General features: G+C 37.7%; 2 long non-coding RNA genes across 2 annotated transcripts in view; one reads left to right on the forward strand and one right to left on the reverse strand.

Annotated features, from left to right (window-relative positions):
- Window positions 1-11,314, forward strand: part of LOC141276335 (uncharacterized) — a 122,877-nt gene that overhangs the window by 82,640 nt on the left and 28,923 nt on the right. The window lies entirely within an intron of this gene.
- The window catches only part of LOC141276334 (uncharacterized), a 46,381-nt gene continuing 38,632 nt past the window's right edge, over window positions 3,566-11,314 (reverse strand). The window contains exon 4 of the long non-coding RNA XR_012325696.1: window positions 3,566-4,426. This is a non-coding gene — a long non-coding RNA (uncharacterized lncRNA). The remainder of the gene's footprint in view (window positions 4,427-11,314) is intronic.

Here is an 11,314-nt window from a genome sequence, read left to right on the forward strand (position 1 = left end):
CCTGTGCACTCAGCTCTGGGCTCTCCTCGGCCTCTGAACTCAACAGTGTTATTGTCTGAACTGTTTGGCAATGAATCATGTATACCATTGCCTTGTGGCATCTTCTGTATTACATCATTATTAAATTTATATGATTTAACTTTTCAGGTGTCAAACAGTTTCTAATACTTTTTTGTGGCAGGGACCAAACGTTATACAATCTTTGAATTCTCCTTGGTACATATCAGATTTTGTCTCAGTAAGTATTTATTGATTTAAAGTACTCAGGCAAGAAGAGTGAATTATATCACTTATTTATAAGAAAAATATGATGAATTCTCTGACATTATATTTTTATAATATATGTATGTGTAAATCATATGTGTGGTTTTTGTTTGTTTGTTTGAATGTAGGTTTTAGAAAACAAATTAGTCAGAAAGAGAGAAGAGAAATTTGTTGGAAGAATATTAGATTACTGGGTTCTGGAGTATCTCTAGGAAATCAAAGGCATCTAGGCTTCTGGGGTATTTTAAGCAGAAACTGAACAGTCTTCAGAAATGTAGGCAGCCCTCTTTTTTCTTCAATGTCTCATTTTTGTTTCTCTCTGCGTATCTGATTTTCACTCTCTTGGTATAAACTGACATTCTCTGTTGCTATTAGACAGGAACAGCCCCAAAGTTTGAGAATTTATGCTACCTCAATTCTATCCAGATCCAGAAACTGACTAGGTTTCAATCAGCTCCAATTCCAAATTCCAGGGAAAGAGAGTCTGACTGACTCAGATTGGATCAGATGACCATTCCAGAACCACTAGGCTATGGCTAAGGGACCAAATTATATAAAAAATATAGTTACTAGGAGCCCATCCTGTAGAAGGGAGTCAATTCAAAGGAAAGGGAAATTATCATAATCTAGTCAGACTCCCTCAAATTTTATCAACTACAAATCTTAAATTTGGTTCTTTCCCTGATTTTCAAACTAAGTCAATACTGTCATCATTCACTCAGGTCATTGTGATTAGAAACCTGGACTTTATCCCTGCTCTTCTTCCATCTTGTCCCCAGATCCTGTGGCTTCTACTTCCTATCTCTTCCCCTCCTCTTTGTGCCCATTGATCTTGCCTTAACTCAAGTCCTCCCAACTTGTTACCTGGATTAGTGAAAGAGACTTCACATCGTTCTCTAAGCCTCTCCCACCCGTCACCTGCCAGTTACACTCCACATGATTATATTTTTAGACCAAAAATCAAATGAGGTCAGTCTCTTGTATTGGAATATATTTTCACCATAACCTACATTGATTCATTAAATATTATTTATCTAATATTTGTTCATCACTTACTATAAGCCATAAACTGCTTGAGAAGATATAAACAGGAAGAAGATTAAGGCACAAAAGTTCTCAGGCCCCATGGAAACTTGAGAGAAGGCAGAGAAAATAGCTAATTTTAGATAGGAATAATCAAAATGAAGGAAATAAATAGGGTGATATGAGAAAGAGTATGGGGGTGGGGGGAATGAAGCTACTTTAGATGAGTCAGCAGGAAAGTCTTAGGTGATATTTGGGTTTTTTTTTAAAAAAATGAGAATATGAGAAGCCACCATTCTTATGAAGACATAGAGGTAGAGAATTCCAAGTAAACGGAAGAGAAGGTGCACATGCTCTGGGTCATTAATGAGGTGTTTTTATTTCAGAAGCAGAAAGATGGTGGGCGTGGCTGAGCACAGTGAGCAAGGGGCAGAGGGTGACACAAGGTCAGATCAGAGAGGGCCAGGGGCCAGGACATGGAAGGCTTGGCCGGCCGTCCTTATGCTCTTCTCTTTTTTTTAATTGTATAATTGGCATATGTTATATTAGTTTCAGGTGTACAGTGTAGTGATTGAACATTTGTATATGTTGGTTAAAGGTCAACGATAAGTTTAGTTACCATCGGTCACCTTACAAAGTTAATATATTATTAATATATTATTGACTGTATTCTCCAGCTCACGCTCTTCTGTGTTCAGTGGGAATTGAGTACATGCGGAGAGGGGTCTTAAGAGAGGAGTCACATTGAAAAGTTTCAGATTTTGGACATATACTGTGGCTGTTGTGGAAACGGATTGAACAGTGGAGAGAATAGATCAAGGCCAGTGAGATGACTGAAATTGTCAAGACAAAAGGTGATGGAATAAACCACCATGAGAGGGAGGCTGGAGGTAGACCTGATAGAACTTGTGATGGAGAAAATGCAGGGGAAGTGAGGAGAGGGAAGAATAAGGAGACTCCTAAGTTTAGGCAGATGTTAGTACCTTTTCCTAAGAGGAGGAAGACTGGGGGAGGAACAGATGAAGGGTGCGTGTGGAGATATAGGGGTGCGAGTGTGGAATCAAGCATGTAAGTCCAGAGATGCCCAACACACATCCAAGAAGAGATATGAATCGGGAAGCTGGATGTTTGAGTCTAAGGAAAAATCGAACTACAGAATATTAATTTGGGACTAATCAGCCTAGAGACTGCATTTAAAGCTGTGGTACTAGATGACATCATCAGAACAGAGAGTGTAGACTGAGAGGAAATGGGGCCTGGAACCGAGGCTCAAGGTACTCTAGCATTTACATGTTAGGTAAAGGACCAGCCAGCATGGAGATTGAACAGGTCAGCCCAATGTTCCTGTTAACCTAAAAATTCAGTGAGCTAATGGTCTGGAACAATGTGCATCGCCACAGCTTTCTGGTACCTTGAAAAGAGGAATCATCTTAGCTTCTTCCTCCTAAAGAATGTAGAATTTGCACAGAAAATGTGTTTGGAGAAAAAGGATAATATAAAGTCAGTATCCCCAGTGGAAAGCCTCCCAACCACCCCGCAGGGCAGTCTGAATGAAAAAATGATTATGTACTTAGTGTCCACTGAGCACCCTGGAGAGAAAAAGAGCATACTATAATTGCAAAGTATTATTTTTATCATTATTAATACATGAATCATTCATTAGGAAAAAAGAACAAGGACTTGGAAAGTCAGGAGATAATAGGCTGTGTTTCTAATGTTGCACAGAAGGAATTGTCCACATAAATCCCCTCCCACTAGGATGGGTAGCCAGATTTATGCATGCTGAGTGTGTTCTTGTCGCAAAGGCAAACCCTGAGCAATAGTTCTTGGAGAGTTTGGTATTTGTAGCCAGGTGAACGTCTACCTTGTGCCCCTTATTTTTTCCCTTGGTTTTTGCCTACTTTACAGAAGGACTTTTACATAAAAGATCCTAGATGAGAGGAAACTTCTTGAGTACAGTCTCTTAGGAAGATATCATCCTTCTTATATAGGCAATGTTTTCAAAGGAAGTGTTTCAGTTTTTAAAAGGCTGAAGGAATTTATAGAAGGTTTGGAAGGACATTGAAGAATACCAAGAATAATCACCAAAATCCTGGATTATCTGCCAGGATACCTGCCACCTAGAACCCAAAGATTTCATCATGAAGCAAAACAAACACACACACAAATATGAACATATGCATTTGTATGTATCTTTGGAAACACAAAATCACAAAAGATTCTGAACTTGATTTGCGGGCTCTTATTGACTAAAATATTTAGAATAAACAAAACCAACTTGAATACGCTATTTCTATTCCCATATCTTGTAAAGGGAGATAACTTGCTTCCCCAAAGAGACATTCTGGAATACAATGACCAAATGTAAAAATTGCTGTTTTAAAGAAAGGTCAACATTAAACATCTTCAAGTGGGAGATTACACTTAAGAGGCAAATTAACACTCAAAAGGGCAATAAGGAATAAAAGAAAACTAACTTTACATCTTTCTTCATGAGTAACAAGTAAAATACAAAAAAGACAGTTGGTAGAAATGTGTACATACCGGTGAGGTGTGTGTGTGAGAGAGAGAGACGGTTGGGGTGGGGAAGGGAGGGAGGGAGATACTCAAAGAGAGAGTGACATTCAGAGACAGAGAGAGAAAGAAAGTGATTAGGTCTTGAATTTCTGATAGAACATTGGAATGATAGATTCCTCTTCACAAACAGTACTGGGAGATTGGAAGTGGGAGATTCAGGTGATTTAAGTTCCATGGTTTTATTCAAATATCACATAGCTGTAAGACCAGATTCATAAAACTCTTTAATACGTATAATTTCGTAATAGACTACTAATGTTGCACAGTCCTTCCAGCTCCTGATTACGAAGGCATCTTTATTGCTGTGTCCTCTGATCCATCTGAGTGTTCTTCATCTCTCCACCGTAAATTATGAGTGGCGACTGGAAGGTCTAGGGTATCGGCAATCATGATGGAGAGGTGGCTATTAAGCAATACCCTTTCCTTTAGAATCATTTTTTAAGCCACATGTAAAATCTGTCCCATTTTTTACCAAAAATATTATTCCCAGCTTAACTAACCATCTTATTCACCAGATTTTTTACCAGATGATGTTTTGCTATATCCAGGAATCAAATTCACTCTAAAAAGGAAAAATATATTACTGCTGAGAATGTTTAAATAGATATGCCCTGGGCTCTGACAGTAAATCTAAAGACATACTCCAAAAATGTAAAGTTCAAAGAGACTGTTATTATTGAAATAAGAGTAAAATTTACCCAAATTATAACTTTTGATAAGGTTTTTATTGTTGATTTTTTTGTTGCTTAGTTTTAATAAATTCAACTGTAATATTTTTGTGACATGAGATCTAAACTTGTCATAGAACAGAAATGCTCTTAATCCAATGCAGATTTACTCAATTAATGAAGAGACACCTGGTTATTTTTGTGTGTGTGTCTGTATGTTCCCAGATAAATTTATTCTTGACTTATGTTTTGATCAACTAGACAGCAGATCCTTTAGTCCTCCCCTACCATATTGTTCTCGTCAATGTTGAAATTGGCTCTGGAATCTTGAGCTAGTTAAAATTCATGTTTCGAAAACTGACTTGTTAACTCTTTGAACACACAGATGTAAAAAATGCATGACTGTTGTTCTGTTTGCATCTGCTGATACACCCTCAGAAGTTCTGCATAATGACACTCTATTCTTTAAGATGAAGTGGGGCACAGGTATTCCACTCTGAGCCACAGCACTCTCACTCACGTGGCGAACATCATACAGGAAAAGTGGCAGCTAGAGCTTGAAACATAATTTGGGTCAATCCTTACAGACTAGGAAAATATTTTGGACCCTGTAGTTTATGCACAGTATCTGGCACATGCCAGTTTGTTTAATGAATGAAAAATAAGCAAGTAAATGCCAGGCGACTGGGTTCACAACTCAAAGTCTTGACCTCATTAATTAATTGAACTGAGGCCCCCAAATAACCCTTCCTCTGTGCAAGAAATCTAACTTTAAAAGATTCCCTCAAAGTATTAACTGAGAACAAGTGCTAAAATCAGACACTTTAAGAATAGCTGCTTGTCCTGTAATAAGCTACCAATTTGCTCCTTCTTATAGACTCCAATCAAAATTTTGTTGGGGATAAAAATGGAAAAAAATTCTCACTGGAGCTCTTTTCTTTTGTCTGTCGGTGTTGTACATTCCCTATTGTAGGAGCTTTTGCGGTCTATCCGTTTCCATCTGCTAAATACCTTCCAGATTTCCTAACTGATCATTCGTCTAGGACCCCCCAGTGGGCTTCCTAGAACTGATATAGATTTATTTTTATATTTCTTCTGTCATTTTGATGGGATTTGAGGAGGGAGGAGAAGAAAGTCGTTTGTTCAGTCAGCCATCTTGATTCAGGGTTGATAACCTTTTATCAGGGCAGCCACAGAGGGACAGAACTCATGCCCCAGATCCTTTAAAAAGTAATTTTGAGAGACATTTAGCACGTTCAGAAGACTAGAACCTGACCTACATTCTTTCAGTATATTGATTTGCAAAATCCAAGTCTTTCTTTACTTTTGTATTTTCTGTGCTTCAGTTCTTTAAAAAGAAAAAAATAGCAAATAGAGAAAAGAGGCTATTAATTGTATCAACATTCCCTCTTAACTCTCCAAGCATTATAAACATGGAGAGAGTATGAGATAAATTTTTTTTTTCTAAATGTGTATAACAAGAGAATATGTATCAGTCTTGGAATTCCCATCCATTAGATTTTTGTTGTTTGTTTTAGTAAGGAGGAATATTTTTGAGAGGGACATATTCTTCTCAGGAGGTATATATTTTTTGATTGTGCTTCAATAATTACATATTCTTGGAAGGAGAAGATAAGATTACTAAAGTATATTTTTACTTATTCGTTCTTAGAGCATGCAGAATAAAAACATATGCTTTCCTCTAATCAGGGATTTTTGTGCATTGCTGTATTATTAAAAAGAGAGGTATGGGCTTCTCTGGTGGCGCAGTGGTTAAGAATCCGCCTGCCAATGCAGAGGACACGGGTTCGAGCCCTGGTCCCGGAAGATCCCACATGCCGTGGAGCAACTAAGCCCATGCGCCACAACTACTGAGCCTGCGCTCTAGAGCTCACGAGCCACAACTACGAAGACCACGTGCCACAGCTACTGAAGCCTGCGCACCTAGAGCCCATGCTCTGCAACAAGAGAAGCCACTGCAGTGAGAGGCCCGCGCACTGCAACGAAGAATAGCCTCTGCTCACCGCAACTATAGAAAGCCCGTGCACAGCAATGAAGACCCAACGTAGCAGAAAATAAATAAATAAAAAATAAATAAAAATTTAAAAAAAAAAAAAAAAAAAAAAAAAAAAGAGAGGTAATATGTCTTAGTGTCATAAAATCATTTAACAATTACAACTAATCAACAAAAGATGGACATAGTGTCTACTCTGAAAGATGAAAACATGAGATAAGATAGTACTCATTTTATTTTTAAATGAATTTTTATTGGAGTATAGTTGATTTAGTGTTGTGTTAATTTCTGCTGTACAGCAAAGTAAATCAGTTATACATAGACATATATCCACTCTTTTTTAGATTCTTTTCCCATAGATCATTACAGAACATTGAGTAGAGTTCCCTGTGCTATACAGTAGGTCCTTATTAGTTACCTATTTTATATATAGCAGTGTGTATATGTCAATCCCAATCTCCCAATTTATCCCTCCCCCTTGGCAACCATAAGTTTGTTTTCTACATCTGTGACTCTATTTGTGTTTTACAAATAAGTTAATTTGTACCATTTTTTAAGATTCCACATATAAGCAGTATCATATGATATTTGTCTTTGTCTGACTTGCTTCACTCAGTATGACAATCTCTAGGTCCATCCATTGTCACTGCGAATGGCATTATTTCATTCTTTTTTATGGCTGAGTAATATTCCATTGTATATATGTACCACATATTCTTTATCCACTCATCATCGATGGACATTTAGGTTGCTTCCATGTCCTTGCTATTGTCAATAGTGCTGCAGTGAACGTTGGGGTGCGTGTATCTTTTTGAATTATGGTTTTCTCTGGAATATATGCCCGGGGTGGGATTACTGGATCATATGGTAGCTCTGTTTTTAGTTTTTTAAGGAATCTCCATACTGTTCTCCATAGCGGCTGTACCAATTTACATTCCCACCAACAGTGCAAGAGGGTTCCCTTTTCTCCACACCCTCTCCAGCATTTATTGTTTGTCGATTTTTTGATGATGGCCATTCTGACTGTTGTAAGGTGATACTTCATTGTAGTTTTGATTACTCATTTTAGTCCAGTAATTCATAGAAATTATGGTGGTTGTGGTGGTGATGGTGTGTGTGTGTGTATGTGTACATACATGTGTTTAGCTGTCATGCAAGACTTTATTTGAAATCAAGTCTTGGTTAAGTATTTTCTCACTAAACCCAATATGAAGATGCATAGCAGGGAGGTGGCTTGTAGGAATGTGCAAGGGCTGCTGGAGTAGAAGAGAGAGAAGGGGAGAAAAGGATGGGGGAAGGGGAAAGGGAGGAACTGTCATAATGGAGTCTGGTTGTTCATGTTTTAAGTGCCATGGACTGAGTTTTGTATGGCCTTTTAAGCTCATTACCTTGACACCCTTTCTCAGTACCCAGCGCCCTGCTGTTGCTAAGCATCTGCGCAGAAATCTTACTACAGTGCTTCCCCAGCAGTGACTAATCCATGTTCTTGGACTTTTTCTTCTTCTCTGTCCTCATTAATCTGCTCACATCATTTTCGCTTTCTTCAAAACATACCTCCAATTTCTCCCCCTCCCCCATAGAGTATCCTCTGACTAATCCTTATGCTAATATCTCCCTTCTCCGATTTACTCCAGAGCTCAAAGTCTACTTTTCACAATAAAATTAAATATTTTTCTGGTAAGAGTAGTAGGGGCAAGAAGTAATAGTAATATCAGCCAACCTTTGTATAATGCTTTAAAACTTACATTGTGCTTTCATTTTTAATCTCATTGAATTTGAGAGAGGTATTACAAGCTCATTTTAATGATAAGGACATAGAAAGTGAAAAGTAATAAGAGACTGTCCAAGGTCAATCAACTATTTATTTAAGAACAGAGCTGGGAAAGGAAGGTGATACCATACTAGGATTCACAGAAAACTCTAAAATTCATTCGAGGCGGGCCTTCAAGGCTATACAGGCCAAAGTGTGTTGCACCTTTGTCCATATCTGGGCTCTGAAACTTACCAGCTGTGTGACTTTGAACAAATCACTATTCCACTTTGACCTTCTGTTTTCTATCTCAAGTACCGCCAGTGCTTGTCATGAAAGGAAATGAGATGCAAGGACAAAGTTATCTGTTAAAAGTACAGCTCTGTAAAAATATCATAGGACTGTTGTGTTTCATGACTTCAGAAGGCACCATTCACATAGAATGAAATGCTCCAGGGCCTAATCACAATGTATTACATTTCAGTGGTATTCCAATGGAGTTGTGCAATTCCCGTGGTTCTGCAAATTGTTTGTTGTTGTTTAAATTTTCTAAAGGAAAAAAGATAATTGGAGATGTTCACAGAATAATTTGTTTGAAGTCCCCACCTGGACAGTAGGAAATGTCGTGGTTATCTATTGCTGTGTTATCTATTGTTTCGTGACTTAAAGCAACAACTTACTGTTATCTCTTGGTTCTGGGGTTCTCACTTGGGGGCCCAACATATGGTTTCAGTCAGAGAGCAGCTAAGGCTGGAGTAATCTAAAGGCTTCTTCACTCAGCACCAGGGCTGCTGAGGTGGCTGGAACAGTTTAAGGCTGATTTGTCATTGATCTCTCTAAGGAAACTCTCCAAATGGAGATCTGAGATTTTCTTACAGATTACAGTCTAAAGGTAGTTAGACTTCCTGCTTGGAGGAAGAGTATGAGTTCCAAAAAGCTGAAGGGGAAACTGAGAAGCTTCTTATGACCTAGATTTGGAGTCCTAGAACCACATAACTGCTGCATTCTGTTCGTCAGGAGAATTATAAATGCCAGCTCATATTCAAGTAGAAGGGAGGGGTGCACTCCACTTCTCAATGAAAGAGTGGCGTGTATGCTCAGAGAGGGAAGGGAAACTGATGGCAGTCATTTTAGAGACAAGCTACCATGGTGAGTTGCCTCCTAACCTCTAGTCTGTTGTCTGACCAGTGTCTCAAAGTGTGCGTTGCCACACTGCCAATGTCACTCACCCCAACATCACATTCATCACTACCCTTTGCCCATCTGTGTTACACACACACACACACACACACACACACAGATTTATTTCTGCTACTAAATATCTACCTCATTCATACACCTATCCACCCACTGGAACTTCTGTGTTCAGATTGAGCTTATTGGTACTGAAGATACCAGTTTAGGTTTTAGCACTAAGTGCATACGTAGGCGAAAAATTTGTTCCTTGGTTACACTTGCCTTCCCTAGGCTAGCAGCCATGACAAAATATGCATGTCTGATCACAAGAGAAACCAAGAGAAAGAGTTCAGGCAGCTGGGTCAACATGACCACATCTAAGAAGTTAGCAGGTTGATAAGGGTGTGTGTGTGTGTGTGTGTGTGTGTGTGTGCACGCATGTGTATATATATAAAATATATATGTCTGTAGGTATATCATAATATGATATTATATGTATGTATATATGCATATATATATGTACGTATGTGTGCATGTGTATGTGTATATATATATAGCTATGGTATTTATATGTGTGTGTGTGTATATATATTCCAGACTGCTCAAGGGTAGTGGTATACAAAAGAGCAGTAGTATCTTTAGACAGAAAAGTAAATTCTGAAATTCTGAGACTATAATTCTCCCCTAGGTCAATATTAATTTTTAGTTGACTTTAGATTGGTAAAAAAATTACCTTATAGTCTTTACCTCATAAGCTACATTTAAACTATTTTAAATTATTGCCTACTTGCTTTAGTGTATTTTTTCTACGTCTCATTTTTATAATGAAACAAGTGGGATGCACTTTTATTTTAAATACTAATGGTAATAACCCTAATGAATTCAGGCTGCTTCTGTATTATGTGTTGGTGAAAATGCAGTGACAGCTATGAAGCTGCCAGGCATATCCTGCCAAGAAAATGTACGTAAGGAAAGTCTATGGAACGACTGTTAGAAAAGCTATAAGAACTCCCCATATTGCCTTAATATGGTATTAAAATGATTTTAATTGTGCACACACACCCACAGACCTCCAAGGGTTAACTGCACACAATGTAAGGAATTCAATAATGATGAGTTAAAAAAGGTCTAATTAGCAAGTAACCACTTTATTATGAAAGAAAATGGTAATGAATTTAATAGCTCAAAATCATTAACAATATTTAGTTTGCTGGTACTTGTTCTCTATTATCCTCATTAATATGAACATTTAATATGTTTTAAAATGGATTTGTAATACTTTCTGTGCCATGAGGTTACACTGACAGAAAGAGTGTAATTATTCTGCTAATTGTTATCACTGTATGTTTGTGCTCTGAATAGAAGTATATTTAGGTGTTAATACCAAAAGAAAAAAAAGTAAGAAAGGAAAGATTTAAAACCTAATTAAACAAAAACCAAAAAAAAAAAAAAAAATCTTAGTCCACCATAAGAGAATTTCTGAAGCAATAGCTTTGGAAACTTCTTTTCTTCTCCATATTAATTCATTTTTCTATTGTGGATTTCTTGAAGGAGAAAATAAAATTATCAAAAAGAAAACTGGGATAAAAAGAAAGAAACAGAAGTTCAAGATTCACAATGAAGTTAGATCTTTTCAATGTGCCCAACTGCAATGCAATGCAAACTTTCTCTGTCAGGACACCCTTTGATGGCTGATAACAGCATCTCTCACATGGGACTGTTGGTAGCTTTGCTCCCTCACCTGAATTTGCCCTGGAAACCCCCTCTGTCTCTGTTGTCCCCTAAGAATTTCACATGTTCTCTGGTTCATTTCCCACTGAGTCTTGTCTCTTCTGAGATTCA

This window comes from Tursiops truncatus, chromosome 14, assembly GCF_011762595.2.
Source record: "Tursiops truncatus isolate mTurTru1 chromosome 14, mTurTru1.mat.Y, whole genome shotgun sequence".
NCBI lineage: Eukaryota > Metazoa > Chordata > Mammalia > Artiodactyla > Delphinidae > Tursiops > Tursiops truncatus.